The following is a 22,702-nucleotide window of genomic DNA, read 5'->3' as shown; positions in this document are numbered from 1 at the left end:
CCCCCCTTTCTTTCTTTGAATCAATATAACCTATGATTCTGATCACTCCAATATGTCAGTGCCTGCTGAGGGCACCTTTTATTGCTCATAAAGCCCCAGACGATAATGAAAAATACGCAAGAAAACGATAAATTCATCAAGGTTGTGAGAATATTTGAGGAAAAAAGGAATTTCCTGAGGTAACTGTCCTTGACCTGGCTCTTTAATCGAGTGAAATTTCATCACTTTATCTAATATCATGCTTCATGCTTCAGGCACCCAGCAATTCTATTTTAGTGTGGTCTAATGGGCAGCTGACACAGCCACTCAGCCCCAGACTGCATAATTTGTGCTGACATACTGTGTGGCCAGCAGCCTTGCAGGGGCTGGTTATTTGGCCTTGCCAGGAAAAATGTCATCAAGAAGAGGTTCTTCCTAACAATTTGGGGCTCAGCTTCGCGGGCTTCGGTGGACTTCACTCTCAAGAGGTACGGAGTCCTTGATTTGGGTGGCTGTGCGTATCTGACTATAGGTGAGAGATTAGAAAAGGCCCTGGTTATGGTGGTCTGAAACCCAAATCTAGGTGGTGTAATGAAGAGTGTCATTCTAACTGCTTTGCAGGCAGCTCTTCTCAGAACCCGATTCAATTTGATATTCTGAGGTTAACGTACTGTATTGGGCCTGAAAATAGGAATGCACACGAAAAGCTTTTACAGTTACTCAGTTCACTAAGCATGGCAAACTCATCAACAGCTATTTGTACACTGTAGGCGTGGTGGGACTTACTTTGATGTTCTGATTTATGCTTGCTATTTTCCCCCCAGTATCACTTTGGAGTCGAAATGCACTTTTTTAAAAAGTCAGCTTTTGACATAATAGGACTTCCCTGTAGCTCAAACAGTAAAGAATCTGCCTGCAATGCAGGAGACCAGGGCTCGATCCCTGGGTGGGGAAGATCCTCTGGAGAAGGGAATGGCAAGCCACTCCAGTTTTCTTGCCTGGAGAATCCCATGGACAGAGGAACCTGTTGGGCTACAGTCTGTGGGGTTGCAAAGAGTCAGATATGACTGAGCGACTAACACACACACCTTTTGACATAATAGCTGAGGATATTATCATAAATAAAGCAACACACACACAAACACAGAAATGCCATAATTTCTAACATACACAAACTTCAAAATTTTTCTAAAAAATATAAAGAAAACTGAAGAGACAAGATAAAAACAGAGATCAGCTTGGTGGGAGCCAGAGACAAGGGCAGGGTGGAGGGATGAATAGTAAAATGGGTGAAGCTGGCTTACTATAAAATAAATAAGTTCTGAGGATGTAATGACCAACACGGTGACTACAGTTAATTATACTGTATTGTATATTTGAAAGTTTCTAAGAGAGTAGATCTTAAAAATTTTCATCATAATAAAGAAACTTTGTGACTATATATAGTTACAGATGTTAGATTTGTGGTGATCATTTTACAATATATACAAATATTAAATTGGTATGTTGTATACCTGAAACTAGCATAATTTATGTCAATTATACCTCAATTAAAAAAAGAGACATAAGTATATATGATATATCACCGCAGACTGAACTCAGTACTAGAGAATGAAAAATGCCATCTAAAATGTTATTACAACAACAAAACATGGATTATAGATTAAAATAAGTACTGTATCAATGCTACATTTTCTGAATTCAGTAACTTGCCATGGTTTTGTAAGAAAATGTGTTTTCTTTCACAATTCACATTGAATTAAAGTATTAATGCTTATGCGGGCACAATGCATGCAAATTATTCTCAAAGGGTTCAGAAAAATTTAATTAGAGAAAAAGGGAAGGATAAAGGATTTGTGGCAAAATGTTAAAAGCTAGTGAGTCATCGGAGAGAGGCAAAATAATTCTTGTACATAAATTCTGTCAAGTGGAGGTGCAGCTGACTTCCCTCCCTCTTTGTGGAATAAGCCAGTTTTGTATTCATTTGCAAATTCATTTCCATATTTCTGATCTTTGAACTGGCTGCAACATTGCCTGTTTCCCTCATTAATAATGAGTTAAAATATTTGACACGTGTTCACTTAAAACAAAATTGGTGAGCCTGGGTAAAAGCATACAATTCTCTTAACCAAAATTGCCACATTCCTATAAGGTTAAAATATTTGCAAAATAAAATGTTTTGAAAATTACTATAAACAACAAACAACAGTGGGTGGGAAATGGTGTAAGAATGAGCACCTGCTGTGTGCACATATCAAGCAGAGATGCTCTTTACAGCAGACGGTTGTTCAGTCCGGAATCGTGGCCAGGGAAGGTTACGTAAGCTACTGTCGGTCTATTACTACCATTACTCTCGTCATAATGAAGCTCTGTGACTTGTGGTCTCACTGGGACTCTGGGATGTCTGGTTAGATCTCCCTGTATGCTATGCCTTGCTTCATCTCACATCTTTTATATTTAAGAAACTGGAGTATAGCAGCTTCACATTTGGCAAAAAGATTAAATTTAATCTCAAATGGAGCAAGATATTTTTTATCTTGAGAGAGGTGAAAAGTCACCCTGGGTCTGACCTTACAGTCCTCAGGGTCCATCTATGGAGGAGGGGTTTTTTGTCACAACATGTTGGTAGCTGCAGTTGAGGAAGAGGAGAGCTGGAGACTGGGGTGAAGAGCAGGGAGTATCAAGCAGTAGAGGTGTCAGTCCATGAAGGACTGAAAGCAGGACATCTTATCAGTGATGAAATAAGGACACTGTCCTGTCTTTTAACTGCCACATCTTCCATTCTAAGCAGGAGTACTTTTAATACAACTGCTCAAATGTTCCTTCCCCAGTGATTTCCAGCTTTGTTGTTGTTCAGTCTCTAAATCATGTCCAACTCATTGTGACCTCATGGACTGCAATACGCCAGGCTCCTCCATCCTCCACTGTCCCCTGGCTCAATTTCATGTCCATTGAGTTGGTGATGCTATTTAATCATCTCATCCTCTGCTACCCCCTTCATCTTTTGCCTTCAATCTTTCCCAGCATTAGGGTTTTTTACCTATGAATCAGCTCGTCACAACAGGTAGCCAAAGTATCGAAGCTAGGAAGGACCTTCAGCACCAGTCCTTCCAGTGGGTATTCAGGGTTGATTTCCTTTACGATTGACTGGGTTTGATCTCCTCCTCTCTAAAGCAATAGGTACCAGTTGAAGTACAGTAAGTTATTGTAACAATAGTCCATAAATTACACTGAGCCTTTATAATATCCCAGATACTCCATGCACAATATCACATTATCTCCTTTAACTCAAAATTCTCTGAGCTAGAGAGTACTAACCCCACTTTACAGATGCGTAAAAAATCCAGGGAGCCTGTGTACCTTGTCTAAGGACATCCAGAGATAACTAGTGTAGTGGCAGAGTTAGATTTCATATCAGGTTCCAAATCCAGAATGCTTAATTACCCTCTATACCAAACAAACTCTAGAGCACAGGTTTGATGAAAACAAGCTTAGAAATTGCTTTATTAAAAGCTCACTGAAGGAAACAATACAGATTCGGTGTTCACAACATAGTACTGCCCGTACTGTGGCCAAGTGTGATCAACTCTCTTGTGTAGCATCATGCTAATGAGATAACCAGTTTAAATAAAGCACTTAGACTATTTAGAGCAAAAAAATGCAAAACAGGGTCATTTTCCTAGATTATTTAAAGTTACTAAGAAGAGAAATGAGGAACTAGTCTTTAACTTTCCATTTTGAATATCTTAAAACACTAGTTGGCAAGACCTCATACTTTCTAAGAGTACAAAACAAAACGGTCTAACTGTGAGAGATTAGAAATGCAGGTTTTAAGTAGAATTGTTTCTGTGATGGTAATAAACTATATCAAAATTTTCTCTACTAAAAGCATTTTTTTTTTTACTTCAAAACATTTTAATTTAAATGGTTTCTGATAGCCAAATTATAACTAGAAGTGTTTGGGATCCAATATTTTATATGAACTGGGTGTATCTTAAATATTAATCCTCTCCTCTATTTTCTGTAAACTCCAATCTCCCTTAATCACTGGAAAATATCAAGTCTCACTAATAAGGCTTTGAAAAGGTTAAAAAAAAGAATCTTCAGTCCATTAAAATGGTAACTTTGGGTGCCATTTCATTTTTTATCTGCTGATAAGTCCTTCACTTAGCTAACATTTATTGAATGCATGTTGATACTTGTCCTGGAGAAGCTTAGCATTAAAAGGGTAAGATACACTTCAACAGTGAGTTACAACAATGGGAAAAATTAAAATACTCAATAGAGGATGTAATAAAAATCACTTTCCTCTCAGAGACAGCTTCTTCCTCACTCTACAATATTCTGGTGCATCTGTCCATCACATGGCTTTACCTCCTTTACAATGAGGAGCATGTTAGACTGACCAGCCAGAGAACCCAGCTTCCCAGAAACAGTGACAAATGATGCAAACTGGAACAATCCTCCAAGGGAGAAAAAGGATGATATTGGTGCTGTGGAAGAGGGTTTCTCTTCTTCTGAGATTAAGAGCTAAAAATATCATGTAAATCTAGCACTTCTGAAAACCACTTTCCTATCATTCGGAGTGAAGGGTCTGCTGAAGTCTGAAATCACTGGGATGAAAACAGAGACAAAAAATGGGAACACTAGCTGGGCACTGCATTCAGCTGTCTCAATTTTTAGTTATATGAACCAATAAAAACTTTTACTTGCCCAAATTTATTTGATGTTTCTTTCATTGGAAACTAAATCACCTGACACCAAGGTGATTCCTGAATAAAGTTTGACTGGACTGTAAAACTTATTTCATTTCTAATATAATAATTTATCCAAGTACTACAGGGAGGTAGAGGAAAGAACAATTACCTTCAGCTGGAGAAGGCCTCCCAGTGTTTCATAAAGGGGTAATACTTGAGTTGAGCTAGGATTTTCCATGTAAAAGCAGAGTAAGGACATTTGGGATGAGGAATTAGTGTCAGCAAAGCCTTTCATGAAGAAATGTGGAAGCTTCCAGTGCATTTGTGGAACTCACTGATACAAATACACATACACACACACATACAGGGAGAAAGGAGCAGTTGAGGCTGGGAAGGTATTAGGGGAGCTAGATGATAAAAGACCTCGAAGCAGTTCAGCTTTTATTGTGTAAGCAAATGAAAGCCACTAAAGGTTTTTTGGGGGGAAGAAAAAAACCCTCTTGATTTATCCTATTTCTTGGGGAAATAATCCTGCAACAGTCTAAGGAAATAATTAAATTAGGAAAGATAGGAACAGAAGCCAACCCAGGAGCAGCTCTGGTGAGAGGTGTTCAGGACATAAAGACAATGCCTAGGGCAGAGAGAAAAGGGGACATAATCAAGAGACATTTTAGAAATAAAATTAAAAGGGCAAGGTGATGAGTGTTAAACTGTTTGAATAGTAATATCTATTAATAGGAAATTTTTAAAAAGAAATGATGATCTGATAAAGTTTTGATGAAAACATTTTCAATGGTTCAAACCACCATCTTTCAGGCAAAGAGGAACAAACCTTTGAGAAATGCTTAGAAATGATCCAAAACACGCAGATGTACTACGCTCACTCTAGTATCAGGAAGTGAAAGAATTTTACTTCTAAGTTTCTACTTTATAACACATTTTAAACTGCAGACAAATGAGCTGGCATAATGATAGAGTCACAAAATGAATTGCAAGTTGAATGTTAAATGATGCTTGCTTCCTCTGGGTTTTTGTGTGGTCGGGCTTAATCTTAGGACAGCAAGCAAATGTGAATGCAGACTGTCTTCACTTCCTTCCTTCCTTTTCTTTTCTTCCTCTTTCCCTTCCTTCCTCCCCTAAGCCCTTTTTTTTTCTCTCTCTCTCTCTCTTTTTTTTTCTTCTCTTACGCCTCCACTACAATTAAATTTTTAGCTAGGTTTAGAAGGAAATTTTTCTTTTTGTAATGGAAATAAATCAGTATGCTGTTTTAAAATGGCAAAAGAAAAATTAGAAAAGCTTTCTATGAAAAAAAAAAAAAGAAAAGCTTTCTATGGTCTGGGGAGTGTGCTAACTTCTAGTTTTTAATGCAACAGTTACTGAGCACTTACCACATGATGGGCAAAGTGTCAACTGTATCTTTTCATCCAAAGTAGCCATTTTCTCTAGAAATGCAGTGCTCAGAATCTATGCTTGAGGAATTGTGACTCTTCTAATTTAATAATTAGACATTTTCTCTTTCACTAGATTACACTTCTAATCATAATATCAAATTTTAGGATGATTTCCTTTCCTGGATTGATTATATTATCATTTGAAATCAAATAGGGAATGTGCAGATAGTCCTAAAACTTCCATGATTTTCCCTGAGGGGACACAAATGTTGATTTCAAGTTGTAATCCTTGGCGTGGGGACGGGGAGGCCCCATAGCCTGTTTTAACTTTCAGATGGATATGACTCACTCATCATTCATGTTTAGTTAGATATTGAACTTAATAGCAAACTCTGGCATTCAATACTGAGTGTGAAATAATGTTCAGCCATGTCAGGGGAGGGAAAGTGGATGGTGAGAGAGGGATGATAGGCTCTGAGGATAAGGGGAAGGCTAAAGTGGGAAAGTCGGAGAAGGCAATGGCAACCCTCTCCAGTATTCTTGCCTGGCAAATCCCATGGATGGAGGAGCCTGGTAGGCTGCAGTCCATGGGGTCGCTAGGAGTCAGACACAACTAAGTGACTTCACTTTCACTTTTCACTTTCATGCGTTGGAGAAGGAAATGGCAACCCACTCCAGTGTTCTTGCCTGGAGAATCCCAGTGATGGGGGAGCCTGGTGGGCTGCCGTCTCTGGGATCGCACAGAGTTAGACACGACCGAAGCGACTTAGCAGCAGCAGCAGCAAAGTGGGAAAATAATGGAAATCTAGTTATCAACGCTAGAAACCAGGTGGCAAAAGAATATGAAGCTTACCATCCAGAGGACCTCCTAGGCATTTTTCTGACTATATCCAGATTCAAAACCATTTGAAAGGAAATCAGAATTAAATTCTTAATTTATATTATAGCATCCTTTCCTGGATTTCCCTGGCAACTCAGACAGTAGAGAATCTGCCTGCAATGCAGGAGAGCTGGGTTTGATCCCTGGGTTGGGAAGATCCCCTGAAGAAGGGAATGGCAACCCACTCCAGTATTCTGGCCTGGAGAATGCCAAGGACAGAGGAGCCTGTTCGGCTACAGTACATGGGGTCACAAAGAGTGGACACGACTGAGCGACTTTCATTTTCACCCTTTCATGTAAATACCACATACCATTATTATTATCCTACATAATAATCTAGGAGTTTCTACAGGTTTTTTTTTTTTTCCATCTTTAAAATGCAAAGAGGGGAAAAAATAAATACTGGTGACCATCTCCAAATCTCCCCCACCAAAAAAAGTAAGAAAATGGAATACAGAACAAAAAGGTATACAAAAATCTCATTTTATAAATTAAAGGTCAAGTGCAAAGGCCAACAGTGAGTAAAGCATCCTTAAGGAGATGTCACTCTTAGAAATGATTCTAAGGAGCGTGAATATGGCTTTTTTACATATAAATCTGACATCGGCTTAGCTAAAAAAAACTATCAAAAGCCATTTCCAGGAAAACTTCAAATATCACACAGACAAATGCATTAATCAAAAAAATAAAAGATACATTTCACGAAATTAAGGATTCTTGAGTTTTCAGACCTTAAAAAAAGTATGTTCTTATCATTTCTTTTAAGCAATAAAAGGCGTTATCATTGGAACAATAATCAACTTTTTGCAATTTAACAAAAAGGGAAAGAGAGCTGTAACACATATTAAGCTTTCATTTTTTTTTTTTCTTTTTTAGCAAAACAAACAGTGAGTGAATGTGCTTTTACCACATCTGCTTAACCTTGAAGATGCACGGTTTTGCTCTCTCTTGCTGTGGAAGCTTTAAATGGCAAAAACATGCCTGGTTTCATGCACAGTCTGACTGAGTACTTGTGGTTTTGTGTAACATTTCCTCCAAGAATTATAAATAAGCCAAAAACATTAAATAATGCAAAGGGAACCCTCCTTAAGAACCATATAGGAAAGCAAGACTGAGTGAAAAAGTCATTTGTGTTTGCAGTGTAGCCTCATTCATAGGGAAATTCGCATGACCCAGACTTGTCTTTTGACCAATCAATTCATTAAAAACAAATTTAATTAAACATCAACGAATTTGCATCCAGGTAGCCACTGCCCTAATGACAATTATTTGATAATGGTAGAATTCAGGGTTTTGTCTTTTACATCTACACTTATGTAGGTTCTACAATATGTTCACAGGATATACAAAATTGGTCATCAAATGGGTTTTTACATAGATATCTTTTATTGAACCCTTGTTAGCCTACATTTAGGAATAAGGGTTAGGGGGTTGGTATGTAATACTCTAGTTTAAAAGATATTCCAATAAACTAAGCCTAAATCCACTCATGTGAAATAGATGGGGAAACAGTGGAAACAGCGTCAGACTTTATTTTTTTGGGCTCCAAAATCACTGCAGATGGTGACTGCAGCCATGAAATTAAAGGATGCTTACTCCTTGGAAGGGAAGTTATGACCAACCTAGATAGTATATTCAAAAGCAGAGACATTGCTTTGCCAACAAAGGTCCATCTAGTCAAAGCTCTGGTTTTTCCTGTGGTCATGTATGGATGTGAGAGTTGGACTGTGAAGAAGGCTGAGTGCTGAAGAATTGATGCTTTTGAACTGTGGTGTTGGAGAAGACTCTTGAGAGTCCTTTGGATTGCAAGGAGATCCAACCAGTCCATTCTAAAAGAGATCAGCCCTGGGATTTCTTTGGAAGGAATGATGCTAAAGCTGAAACTCCAGTACTTTGGCCACCTCATGCGAAGAGTTGACTCATTGGAAAAGACTCTGATGCTGGGAGGGATTGGGGGCAAGAGGAGAAGGGGACGACAGAGGATGAGATGGCTGGATGGCATCACTGACTCGATGGACGTGAGTCTGAGTGAACTCCGGGAGTTGGTGATGGACAGGGAGGCCTGGCGTGCTGCGATTCATGGGGTTGTAAAGAGTCGGACACGACTGAGTGACTGAACTGAACTGAAATCCACTCATGCTGTATGCAGGAATATTTTTTATGTGTGTACACAGTATCAGTTAACCTTCTAAACTGTATATTTTTAGATAGTAATAATTTATAGTAACTATAAATCCTTTATGAATTAACCAGAGCACCAGCCACAATGTCAAAACAATTAAAAAGAAATTTCATGAAAATACTAAGCTTAAGTTGTCTCCTTTACTTCTGGCTAAAAGAAATAAGCAAAAAAAAAAAAGAGAGATTTGCCCCAAATCAACACACAAGCAGAAAGCAGAAGACTTCAGAACTCCAAGAGGAATGCCACCCATTTAAAAAATAATATTGGATTTTAAATTAAACTCTTAACTAAAGATAGTTCTAAAAATCAATGTGCTCGCTTCAAGGCAAGAAGAAAAATTCTAATATAGTTCTAAGTACACAGTAGGTGCAGAATAGATCACTGATTAACAAAAAAGCAGTGACAAGAATCTCATGCTTTTCTAGAAACAGAGGCAGAATCAGGGCTTTCTTTTTGTCTGGAAGTCCACTTCTGTTATGTGTAACATGGAGGATTGAGAGAGTGTAACTTTACTAGGCCAAGGAAGCAAGGAGACACATAAAAAGGTGTGAAAGAGGAACTTTAGGACTGGCAAAGGCAAGAACACCAGCTCATTTTCTCATTTTCATACATCTCAAAAAACATTCTTTTAAAATAGAAGGTATTTTTTTCTATTTTTTCCTTAACATAGAGAATAAATCTGAGAAGGGCCTAAGATCTCCCTAATCTATTGGTCCTCATTGTTCTTGAAAGTAGGTGGGTTGAGAAGGCTTCCAATAAAAAAGAATGAAATAACGCCATTACAGCAACATGGGTGCACCTAAAGATTATCATACTAGGTGAAGTCAGGCAGAAAAACAAATGCCATATATCACTCATATGTGGGATCTAACATATGGCACAAATGAACTTATCCACGAAAGAGAAACAGAGTCAGAAGCGTAGAGAACAGACGTGCAGTTGCCAACGGTCTGCGGGGGAGGGATGGGTGGAGTCTGGGATTAGCAGGTGCAGACTATTATATACGGAATGGACAAACAACAAAGCCCTACCGTAACACAGGGAACTATATTCACTGTCCCGTGATAAACCACAATGGAGAAGAATGTGAAAAGGAATCTATATGTATAACAATCACTTTACTGTATGCAGGAATTAACACAACATTGTAAATTGACTATACTTCAATAAAATAAAACTTAAAAAAAGAAAGATGGTTTCCAGTTTTGAGTAATCATTATTCTTTCATCTCTGCAAAAATCCTTCTCAAGATCCAAGAAGGAACCAAAATGAGGTGATAGTGGGATCATGTTCAGAAATATCCTGCTATCCCTTTAATCTCCAGCTGAATGGCAGCTTACAGTGCCCAGATACATACCAAGGCTCCCTGCGTGTGCTCTGGCTATATATACAGAAGGTATAGCCCTGAAGAGACTAAAGCACAGAGAAGCTAAAGGATGACTGTTCCAGACAATAAAGATTACAGGCGGCACTTCTATACAAATTAAGACATGTATTCCAAGTGCACTGTCCAAACAGGTGGACACTATGTACATATTCATTAGAGCCTATGCAAAACCACCAGGGACTCCCTATCTTAAAGCAGTCCCATTAAAAGGGAATTAACCTACTTAGAAAAGAGGGCTGTGTGTATTTGACTTGAAAACAAAATTTGACAAGGTGACCATCTGTTTTCCCTCTCCCACTTAATTACAAAAGGAATGATACTTGAAGTCAACCAAAATATCCAAGAAGGAATTGATATTATGACCCACTCATTTTCTTTACAAACTGCACAAAAAGAACAAAAATGGCCACATTGAGAAAAAGCAGAATTAGTGACTGATCTTCCACCACAACCATTCAGCTTGCAGTGTCACCCTGAAAACACTGACACTACTCAGATCAGATCAGATCAGTCGCTCAGTCGTGTCTGACTCTTTGCGACCCCATGAATCGCAGCACGCAAGGCCTCCCTGTCTATCACCAACTACCGGAGTTCACTCAGACTCACGTCCATCGAGTCAGTGATGCCATCCAGCCATCTCATCCTCTGTCGTCCCCTTCTCCTCCTGCCCCCAATCCCTCCCAGCATCAGAGTCTTTTCCAATGAGTCAACTCTTCGCGTGAGGTGGCCAAAGTACTGGAGTTTCAGCTTTAGCATCATTCCTTCCAAAGAAATCCCAGGGCTGATCTCCTTTAGAATGGACTGGTTGGATCTCCTTGCAGTCCAAGGGACTCTCATGAGTCTTCTTCAACACCACAGTTCACAAGCATCAATTCTTCGGCGCTCAGCTTTCTTCACAGTCCAACTCTCACATCCATACATGACCACAGGAAAAACCAGAGCTTTGACTAGATGGACCTCTGTTGGCAAAGCAACGTCTCTGCTTTTGAATATGCTATCTAGGTTGGCCATAACTTTCCTTCCAAGGAGTAAGCGTCTTTTAATTTTATGGCTGCAGTCACCATCTGCAGTGATTTTGGAGCCCAGAAAAATAAAGTCTGACACTGTTTTCACTGTTTCCCCGTCTATTTCCCATGAAGTGATGGGACCGGATGCCAAATTTGGAAAACTCAGCAGTGGCCACAGGACTCGAAAAGGTCAGTTTTCATTCCAATCCCAAAGAAAGGCAATGCCAAAGAATGCTCAAACTACTGCACAATTGCATTCATCTCATACGCTAGTAAAGTAATGCTCAAAATTCTCCAAGCCAGGCTTCAGCAATATGTGAACCGTGAACTTCCTGATGTTCAAGCGGTTTTAGAAAAGGCAGAGGAACCAGAGATCAAATTGCCAATGTCCACTGGATCATGGAAAAAGCAAGAGAGTTCCAGAAAAACATCTATTTCTGCTTTATTGACTATGCCAAAGCCTTTGACTGTGTGGATCACAATCAACTGTGGAAAATTCTGAAAGAGATGGGAATACCAGACCACCTGATCTGCCTCTTGAGAAATCTGTATGCAGGTCAGGAAGCAACAGTTAGAACTGGACATGGAACAACAGACTGGTTCCAAATAGGAAAAGGAGTATGTCAAGGCTGTATATTGTCACCCTGCTTATTTAACTTCTATGCAGAGTACATCATGAGAAATGCTGGACTGGAAGAAACACAAGCTGGAATCAAGATTGCTGGGAGAAATATCAATAATCTCAGATATGCAGATGACACCACCCTTATGGCAGAAAAGTGAAGAGGAACTCAAAAGCCTCTTGACGAAAGTGAAAGTGGAGAGTGAAAAAGTTGGCTTAAAGCTCAATATTCAGAAAACGAAGATCATGACACTACTCAAGTCACTGGCAAATGCTTCCTTTGGGAGGGACTAATGCCCATGGGGTGATACCTTATTCTACCAGCTTGCCTGGAATCATCTCCAGCCAAAGTCAGAGTTTCTTCCTGCAGAGTTTGTCTGGTATGTGTGCTTGTTTTTAAATAAAATATATTTGAATGCAATAGTAGAGAAATAGCTCCTTGTATGGAAAGCACAACAGATTAGAAGTTCAAAGGTCTAGATACCGGTCCCATGTAAGTCACCAGGTATCTGTGTGACCTTGGACAAATCACACAACCTGAATCTTAATTTTACCTCATCAGTAAAACAGGAATTGTAATACCAATTCTAGTTACCTTCTAAAACATTTGGGAAAGTTTCATAAGATAACTGAAAAATTTTCAAATGCAGAAGATTAATAACAACGTTAACAAAAACACATCACAGTAGACCTAAGAAGAACCTATAAGGGACCTAACTAGAGCATGAGTAAGTACCCCATACAGTGGTAGGACAGTTTTCTAGCTTCCCTTTTTGTTTTAGATTTGCTGACCAGTTTTTTCTCATCTCAAAAAGCCATGAAAATAGTCAAGGTGTTCCAGAGAAGTAATAAAGTAACGGGTATTTGCACTTGTGTAGACCTGACTTGCAAGCACAAAAGTGAACTCTGTGTCAACTCTCTGGAATTTTCCTGAGACCACAGTGATCTTCATTCTAGTGTTGCACTCTGCAGTGTGGGAGCCACCAGACACATGTACCCATTTAAATTAAAATTAATTAAAATCAAATAACATTAAAATTTTAACCACATTTCAAATGCTCAATAGCCCCAGGTGGCTAGTGACTGCCATGTTGGACAGATAGAGAACATTTCCATAATAGAAAGTTCTACTGGACTTTATAGTGCATAAAAAATAATAATAATAAGGCTTACCAAGAGATAAGTAGGGAAGATCGTATATGCTTCAAGTTCAAGCTTTGGTTCAATTCTGCCTTTTCCTCAGACTAATGACTTAAACTCCCCTAGACTCGGTTTTCTTCATCTGTAAAATTGAGACAGTAACAGTACTGTTTTATAGGGTAATTATGAAAATAAGTGAATAATATAGGCAAGGTATCTAACATATTACACACAATTGATAAGTGTTATTTATTACTGTATTTCATCAAGTCTAAGATGCAGAGCTTTTCACATTTTAACATATCTCAAATTCGTATGTAATTTATAGTCTTTGCCAAAGATACTTGGCAGAGAAATGTGTTGTGACATAGATGTCAATGTCTGCACATGTGCAAATTAGCATGTGTGTAGAAGGTTACAGATTCATTTGAGTCTCACCTAAGCTGGGAAATAAGCCTTGTTTGCATGGCATGTAGTTGAACCTTATTTTAAGTTTGGATTCCAATTGTCATTGAAAATGTCTTCAAAAAAGAATATATTAAAATGTAACAGAGAAACAAACAATAATTGTCTTTGCAGAATATTGTCACGCTCTACACAACACAATTAAAAGCAACAGAAATTGCCAAGTCTCTTGGAATAGGCATAGGTTTCTCGAAACTATGAAGAGTCGATGATATATTTTCTTGAATTCCAGTGATCATTCTGGCACCAGTATCCCTCTATCAGAAACAGTTGATTCTGAAGAACCGTCTAATGTCCATTAATATGTAATTCAATTATGACAGAAAAGTTAATTATGATTTGAACCACACAGGGATTGTTCATCAAGCCTGGAATATTATGACACATCTTGAAATGTCTTTCAATCTTAAATATACTAAAGAGGAACAGATTATAAAAGACAGGTTTTGAGGTGGATTGGAGAAGGTCACCATGGTGCTGCTGATAGTGTCCAAACCAAAATATACTCAGGAGAACATTTTTTACTTCAAATGTGAAAAAAGCTTAGGCTCAGGCCAAACTTATAAACTGAAGAATGAACATCTACAGGAAAAAACAAAATGTGTAATTTTATAGGTGCTTTTTTTCTGAAAAGTTGTTATAAAATTCATGATGTATCTAACAATTTATGATACCTTGTATCAAGGAAATAGATTATCAGCAAGAGATCTATAAGGAAAGAAAAGACAGATCCCTAATCTCCTAAACTTAGCTCTAGAAGACAGAGTTTTTCTTTTTTATTTTTCTATTGATGTTCAGTTGCTCAGTCACGGCCAACTCTTTGTGACCCCAGAGACTGAAGCACGCCAGGCTTCCATGTCCATCACCAACTCCTGGAGCTTGCTCAAACTCATGTCCATTGAGTTGATGGCATCAACTGATGTCAGTGATGGCATCCAACCATCTCGTCCTCTGTCATCCCCTTCTTCTGCCTTCAGTCTTTCCCAGCATCAGGGTCAATACATTTCATCAAATCTGATAATTTATTTGAAAAGCACACAATTATTTTCAAAGCAACTAAGAAAGAAAAAAAAAAAAGACCCTGCCAATTAGACTGATACAAGTACCTTATTATTTTGAAAATTTTCACACTTACTGGAATGATTTCTTTAAACTTATTTTTACAGTGTTTTATGTCATTTGTTACTCCCATGTATTCACAAAATAAGAAATTTAGTAAAAATGTCTATGATTAAGATGCTACAAAAAATTCTTCACCTAAAGAATCCAACAGACCTTTCTGAACTCCAAGGTCATCATGAGAATATCATACCTGAGCACTTAAGGCAAAATGAACAACTGGAGAACATCCCTCACAGACAGTACTGAAACAGTTTCAGAGTCAGGGGTGGCTGGGGCACTCCTGAAGAAGGGAGAAGGCTGCAGCCTATCCATGGGAAGACTGCCAAGAGGCTGCAAGGTCAAGAACTAAAACTCATCTTGCAGCCTACAGGCCTGAAAATCTCACAGCTTCTCCTACAGAAGCCATCATATGATCTGACTTGTCACTTCTCTGACATAGCGCTTTAATATTATTTACTAGGGCTTTTATTCTCCTTGATTTTAAAAGGTATTCTTGTTCATTGCAAACAATTCAGGAAAACAACATCAATAACAAAATACAAAGAAAAAATATATGTCTCACATCTCATCAATATTGGTGCATTTTGACACATTTCCTTCTAGTCCTTTCCCTGCACCTTAACTAAACTAATACTAGTGATGCAATTTTCTTAGCACTGTTTTCACTTAGCATTTCTGAAAGTCAGAAGAATATTCTGGAAAAACAAAAACAAACAAAAAGCTATCTAACAGGAATCACTTTTATATTCAAAGCCACTGATCGCTGTGTTTCTCCACAGTATTTTTTTGAAGGATAATATATATGTTGAATATAACTTGAAAGGGTGCTCTGCTATTGACTATGGAATTTTCTTCCAAGGAACTGACACTCCATTGGCAAATGCTGACGGTGGTATTTCCGTGATCCATTCCAAACATCAGGACTTGAGTCCTTCTCCAAATGTCCTTATTTGCTTTGCAGTCTAAAACATTAAGGGATTTTAGTGGCCCAGTGATGAATGAATCAATTTTACTCCCCCCTGTTTTGTTTCTGTTTCCTGCTCTAACAGTTACTTTTTCTTTCAATGTAGAATCAGAATGTAATCTTTTAGGGAAAAAAAAATTAAATAGTAATTAAACTCAATACACATAATAGGAACAATGCACATAATTCAAGTTATAACAAACATAGTCAAGATATTAAAGTGATAAAATAGTCCAGACAAGATTGTTCATGAAGCAATTCAACGGTATCGTAACTGTCAACTGAAAAATTATATGATGCCTTTGATGGTAAGATGCACCTTGATTTCAATGTGTAAAAATTGCCATCTTAAAATCAATACTTACTTATATATAGGGAAATATTGAGAATGTAGTAAATTTTTAACCCAGGCTTTCCCAGTGGTTCAGATAATAAAGAATCCATCTGCAATTCAGGATTAATCCCTGGGTTGGATCCCTGGGTTGGGAAGATTCCCTGGAGGAGGATATGGCAACCCACTCCAGCATTCTTGCCTTGAGAATCCCCATGGGCAGAGGAGCCTGGTGGGCTACAGTCTATGGGGTCGCAAAGAATCAGATCACAACTGAGCAACTAAACACAAACTTTAACTCAGGAATCCAATCAGTAAAACTCAGACTGCAGGAAATACTATAGGTCAATTCAATTACAAGGAAGGAAAAAGGGAGAAAGAAGGGAAAACAATAGATAAAAAGAGATTTACAAGACATTTTAAAATCTATCAATCTATCTTAATGGATTACTATATCCCTAGTATCTCAGAGCGTAAAGAACCTGCTTGCAATGTAGGAGACCTGGGTTCATTCCTTGGGTTGGGAAAGTACCCTGGAGAAGGAAATGGAAACCCACTTCAGTATTCTTGCCTGGAGAATCCCCATGGACAGAGGAGCTGGTAGGCTACAGTCCATGGGGTCGCAAAAAGTTGGACATGAATGAGCCATTAACACACACACACAAATTAATGAGATAATTGGAAATTTGAACACTGATTGGATATTTGAAAATATTAGAGGATTATCATTAAATTTTAGATGTAATAATGGTGCTTTGGTTATGTATTTTTCAAAAGAACCCCTATCTTTTTAGGAATACATGTTGAAACAATTACAGAAGAGATGATATGAAATCTGGGATTTGCTTCAAAGTACTCTGTGAGTGTAGAAGGAGTGCAAGTGTATATGTGTGATGGGCAGACTGCTGAAACAGCCTCCAGTAATCCCCACCTTCTGGTAACTACACCCTTATGTAATTCCTTCCCCTTGAGTGTGGGCTGGACTTGGTGTTTTTTTTTTCCACTAAGAATAGAATTTAGCAAGGATGATGGGATATCTCTTTTATGATTAGGTTCAAAAGACTGTGTTGGACTTCCCTGGTGATCCACTGGTTAAGAATCCACCTGCCAGTGAAGGGGACACAGGTTTGATCCCTGGTCTGGTGGGATCCCATATGCCTCGGGGCAACTAAGTCCATGTGCCACAACTACTGAGCCCAGACACCACAACCACTAATGCTTGAGCACCCTAGAGCCCATGCTCCATGACAAGCCACTACAAAGAGAAGCCCACACACCACAATAAAGAGGAGCCCCAGCTGGCCTAAAGAAAGCCAGTGTGCAGCAATGAGGACCCAGTGCAGCCAAAAATAAATAAATTAAAAAAGACCATGATTTCCCTTCTTGTTCACTCTCTTGCTCTTGTCCTTGTGGGCAGCCTGATGAAGCAAGCTCCATGCTGTGAGATGCTCTACAGAGATGTCCACCTGGGAAGGAATAAATGGAGGCCTTCCACCAAAAGCTCTTGCAACTGAATCCTGCCAATCACTTGAATAAGCTTGGAAGTGGACCCTTCAGGTGAGATTCGTGATGACCACAATCTTATGAGAGATCCTCTCACAAGGATCCAAAGAAGCCCCATCTGGAGACCTACTCCACATAAACTCTGAGATAATAAATGTATGCTGTTATAAACTGCTAAATTTGGGATCATTTGTTTAAGCCCAGTAGATAACTAATGCAGTATGTGACAAGACTGGCCATAGTTTGGTGACTTTTGGGGATGAGTGAAAGTGTATTGGGGTTCATTTACCAGGCTTTCTACTTTTGTATATGTTTAAAACTTCTCCATGATAAAGAGTATTTCAAAAGCAATCAGTAAAATAGGATAATATATCCACTTGAATGCAGAGTTCCAAAAAATAGCAAGGAGAGATAAGAAAGCCTTCCTCAGTGAGCAATGCAAAGAAATAGAGGAAAACAATAGAATGGGAAAGACTAGAAATCTCCTCAAGAAAGAAGGGAACATTTCATGCAAAGATGGGCACAATAAAGGACAGAAACGGTATGGACCCAACAGAAGCAGCAGATATTAAGAAGAGGTGGTGAGAACACAGAACTATACAAAAAAGATCTTCATGACCCAGAAAACCACGATGGTGTGATCACTCACCTAGAGCCAGACACCTGGAATGTGATGTCAAGTGGGCCTTAGGAAGCATCATTACGAATAAAGCTAGTGGAGGTGATGGAATTCCAATTGAGCTATTTCAAATCCTAAAAGATGATGCTATTAAAGTGCTGCACTCAATATGCCAGCAAATTTGAAAATCTCAGCAGTGGACACAGAACTGAAAAAGGTCAGTCTTCATTCCAATCCCAAAGAAAGGCAATGCCAAAAAATGTTCAAACTACCGCACAATTGCACTCATCTCACACGTTAGCCAAGTAATGCTCAAAATTCTCCAAGCCAGGCTTCAACAGTATGTGAACCATGAACTTCCAGATGTTCAAGCTGGATTTAGAAAAGGCAGAGGAACCAGAGATTAAATTGCCAACATCTGCTGGATCATTGAAAAAGCAAGAGAGTTCCAGAAAAACAGCTACTTCTGCTTTATGGACTATGCCAAAGCTTTGACTGCATGAATCACAACCAACTGTGGAAAATTCTTCAAGAGATAGGAATACCAGACCACCTGACCTGCCGCCTGAGAAATCTGTATGCAGGTCCAGAAGCAACTGTTAGAACTGGACATGGAACAACAGACTGGTTCCAAATTGGGAAGGAGTATGTCAAGGCTGTATATTGTCACCCTGCTTATTTAACATCATGCGAAAAGGTGGGCTGAATGAAGCACAAGCTGGAATCAAGATTGCCAGAAGAAATATCAATAACCTCAGATATGCAGATGACACCACCCTTATGGCAGAAAGCAAAGAACTAAAGAAAGCCAAAGTACTCTTGATGAAAGTAAAAGGAGAATTTAAAAGCTGGCTTAAAACTCAACATTCAAAAAACAAAGATTATGGCATTTGGTCCTATCATTTCATGGCAAATAGATGGGGAAACAATGGAAACAGTGACAGACTTTATTTTGGGGGGGGAAAGGGGCCTCCAAAATCACTGCAGATGGTGACTGAAGCCATGAAATTAAAAGATGTTTGCTCCTTGGAAGAAAAGCTATGACCAACCTAGACAGCATATTAAAAGGCAGAGACATTACTTTGCCAACAAAGGTCTGTCTAGTCAAAGCTATGGCTTTTCCAGTAGTCATGTATGGATGTGAGAGTTGGACTATAAAGAAAGCTGAGTGCCGAAGAACTGATGCTTTTGAACTGTGGTGTTGGAGAAGACTCTTGACAGTCCCTTGGACTGCAAGGAGAGCCAACCAGTCCATCCTAAAGGAAATCAGTCCTGAATATTCATTCGAAGGACTGATATGAAGCTGAAACTCCAGTACTTTGGCCACCTGATGAGAAGAACTGACTCATTGGAAAAGACCCTAATGCTGGGCAAGATTGAAGTCAGGAGGAGAAGGGGACAACAGAGTATGAGATGGTTGGATGGCATCACCGACTCAATGGACATGAGTTTGAGTAAGCTCTAGGAGTTGGTGATGGACAGCGAGGCCTGTTGTGCTGCAGTCCATGGGTTGCAAAGAGTCGGACACAACTGAGAAACTGAACTGACTGAAACTATGGGAACAGCAATTCACTGTCTTTCCTGTGCCCATCATTCAGTGGCAGTATAGTTATCTTCCATATGGCTACACTTGGCCTGTATCTCTATGTTTCTTTGTTTTCTACTCTCATTTGTCTACTGGCCTTCATAAGACAGTAAATATTTACTCATTGTCTGCTAAGTGCTAATGAAAAAAATGGTATAATGCACTGATTAAAAAAAAAAGAAAACTAAGGGGAAAGGCTCTTTTTATATTATATCATCAATTTGGGGAATGGTAACTGAATAAGTAAAGATAAAGTGATGATTAAAAGAATATATAAATAAAGAAGAGGGATAAAGGAGCTCTGACACTGGACTAAGAAAAAATAGATGAGGACAAATGTGTCAGTTTTTTCCCAGGCTGTGGATTAACAAGTGTCTCTGCTTTTGTTTTTGTTCTGTTCAATTTGTCTGACTTTTGACAACTTCACTCATTTCTAAACCTCTACCAGCAGGGTAGGAGAGAAAAAAAAAAAAGGGATGTAGTAGTCAGATATTTCCCTTTGTCAACATATGTAGAAAATGTTAAAGATGAAAAAAACAAACAGAAAAAATTAAACACTGAGTTAATTAACACAAATTAAATATTGAATGGGGATTCAAATTCCCACGGAGTGTACAGCTTGCTGAGACATGAGAGGTCTAAGTTTAAAAGGTCACATCTCGATAAAATTTAACAAGTGTTTTAGAAGAGATATAAAACGTTTTTTTTTTTTTTTTTTAATCAAACCCACACGTAATTTTCTTATCTTCTTTTGACAGGGATAATTTTAAATTAGCCATTTGCCAGTTTGTTCTCATAAAACGATTATAGGATGTGACTCACTGAGACCTAAATTATGTGAAAATGCCGGAAAGAAATGTGCTGAGTATCAGCTGTGGACCGTGCCATCCCTGGGAGCAGCCGTAACCCAGTCTACAAAGGAAGAAATTATGTAGGTAGTTCATTTTACAAGTTCTAGCTGGGATCACCTTGAATTTAAACACAAACTCTGTTTCTTACTAAGGGTACAAGTTTAGGCAAAGTATTTAAATGCTCCAAGCTTCCACATGCTCATCTGATAAGAGTATGAAAACCTAGTTAATGTCTACATGTGTTACAAGGATCAAGTGAAATAGCATGTGATTTAGCACAGGGTGTGGGACTGCAATTACCCCTGCATAAATTAGAGCTATTGCTGCTGTTATTAAACTTCCTCGTAGCTCAGATGGTAAAGAATCTGCCTGCAGTGCAGGAGACCTGAGTTTGATCCCTGGGTTGGAAAGATACCCTGGAGAAGGGCATGGCAACCCACTCCAATATTCTTGCCTGAGAATCCCTATAGACAGAGGAGCCTGGCAGGCTACAAGTCCATTGGGTCACAAAGAGTTGGACATGACTGAGTGACTAACACTTTCTTTCACTGCTATTATTATCAAAACCCATAGAAGATAATCTTAGGCCCATGGCTACCCAAATGTATACTTTAAGAATGATTGAATGTGAATTATTGTATAGAGTGCTATAAACCTCCCACTCCTTTTCGGTTGACATTCTGTTGTTAAAACTGGGGAGGTAAAGTTAGAAGAATGGGTCTATGCATACAATTTGCTCCTTTAGATACTGCAACGTAAAATACTTCTAGAAACCCAGCATGCAACTAACACAGTGGTTCTCTATCAGGGGCAGTTTTGCCCCCAAAGTGGGTTCCAGGGGACGTCTGGCAACTGGGGACACTGGGAGACATTTTTTTGTTGTCATGACTGGGAAGGTGTTATGGTGTCTAGTGGGTAAGGCCAGGGATGCTGCTCAGCTCCTACAATGCACAGAATGGTCCCCACCACAGAGAATAATCCAATCCAAAATGTCAATAGTGTCAAGGTTGAGAAACTCTGCCCAAGCCAAAGCCAAGAACAGAATTCCCTTTTCATTTGGCCTTCAAAGTTTTAGAGAAAGCATTTAACAATAGCTAAGACTGATTTTAAGCTCTCTTATTTTCAGCCAATGGAACTACTAATGAATCTTTCATCATAATGACCAAGACTTCAGAAAACTTCTTCTTGATGCCATTAGCAAAAACAGACGTCACTGTTCAAGAAGAATAGATATTCCATGGTAAATAAGTATCTCATATTGGCCCATGATATCATAACCTGGAAAACTCATTAATAGTATACTGTATATGATATATAAATATTTGACATAAATAAATATGATGCACCACTTTATATTTCCCAGTATTAAGAGTTTGTAGCCCAAGTGCCCTAACATCACATATGTTAGTAGGGAGGAATAGGGAGGAGAAGGTAGAAACTGAGCACCTCCACGATCTCTTCAGTGGCTCTGATTTTCCAACCAATCCTCTCCACTCCAATCAAAACACTTCTAACAGTCTCTGTGGATATTTCCACTAAAAAGCCACAACTGACCCCCACCACCACTGGGTACTCCTCGGCATTTCACACCATCTATTATTATTTGAAGAGCATGAAACCAGAAGCCCTATTTTTTCCACACTGAAAATATTTGAATGGGCTGTCAAAAAGCCTCTCAGAAATACGTCCCATCCAACAGCAACAAACCCTGTGCAAACAAATCAAGTGGTGCAGAAATCCTTTGCACAAGATGATAGGGGAGGCCTCCATGCTGACACTGTAGGCAAGCCAAGTTTTCATGTACTTCGATGGCTGACCTCCAACTTCTGACATATTCATTATATTCCAGCATGTCGGCTGCAGATTGCATTGAAGTGATGACAGCTACAAGACAGCCAACGAGGAATATGGCCATTCTGGCAACAGGTGGCCTTCCACTTGCACTGGGAAAGTTAATCTAGTTTATCATCAAAGTAT

General features: G+C 38.9%; 1 long non-coding RNA gene across 1 annotated transcript in view; it reads right to left on the bottom strand.

Annotated features, from left to right (window-relative positions):
• Positions 1-13,428, bottom strand: part of LOC147367080 (uncharacterized) — a 41,843-nt gene extending 28,415 nt beyond the window's left edge. The window contains exon 1 of the long non-coding RNA XR_015169156.1: positions 13,319-13,428. This is a non-coding gene — a long non-coding RNA (uncharacterized LOC147367080). The remainder of the gene's footprint in view (positions 1-13,318) is intronic.
• Between the last annotated feature and the right edge of the window lie 9,274 nt (positions 13,429-22,702).

Source organism: Bos grunniens, chromosome 8 (genome assembly GCF_055505025.1).
Source record: "Bos grunniens cultivar Pamir isolate PY7600 chromosome 8, Bosgru_T2T1.0, whole genome shotgun sequence".
NCBI lineage: Eukaryota > Metazoa > Chordata > Mammalia > Artiodactyla > Bovidae > Bos > Bos grunniens.
This window is presented reverse-complemented; position numbering and strand designations above follow the sequence as displayed.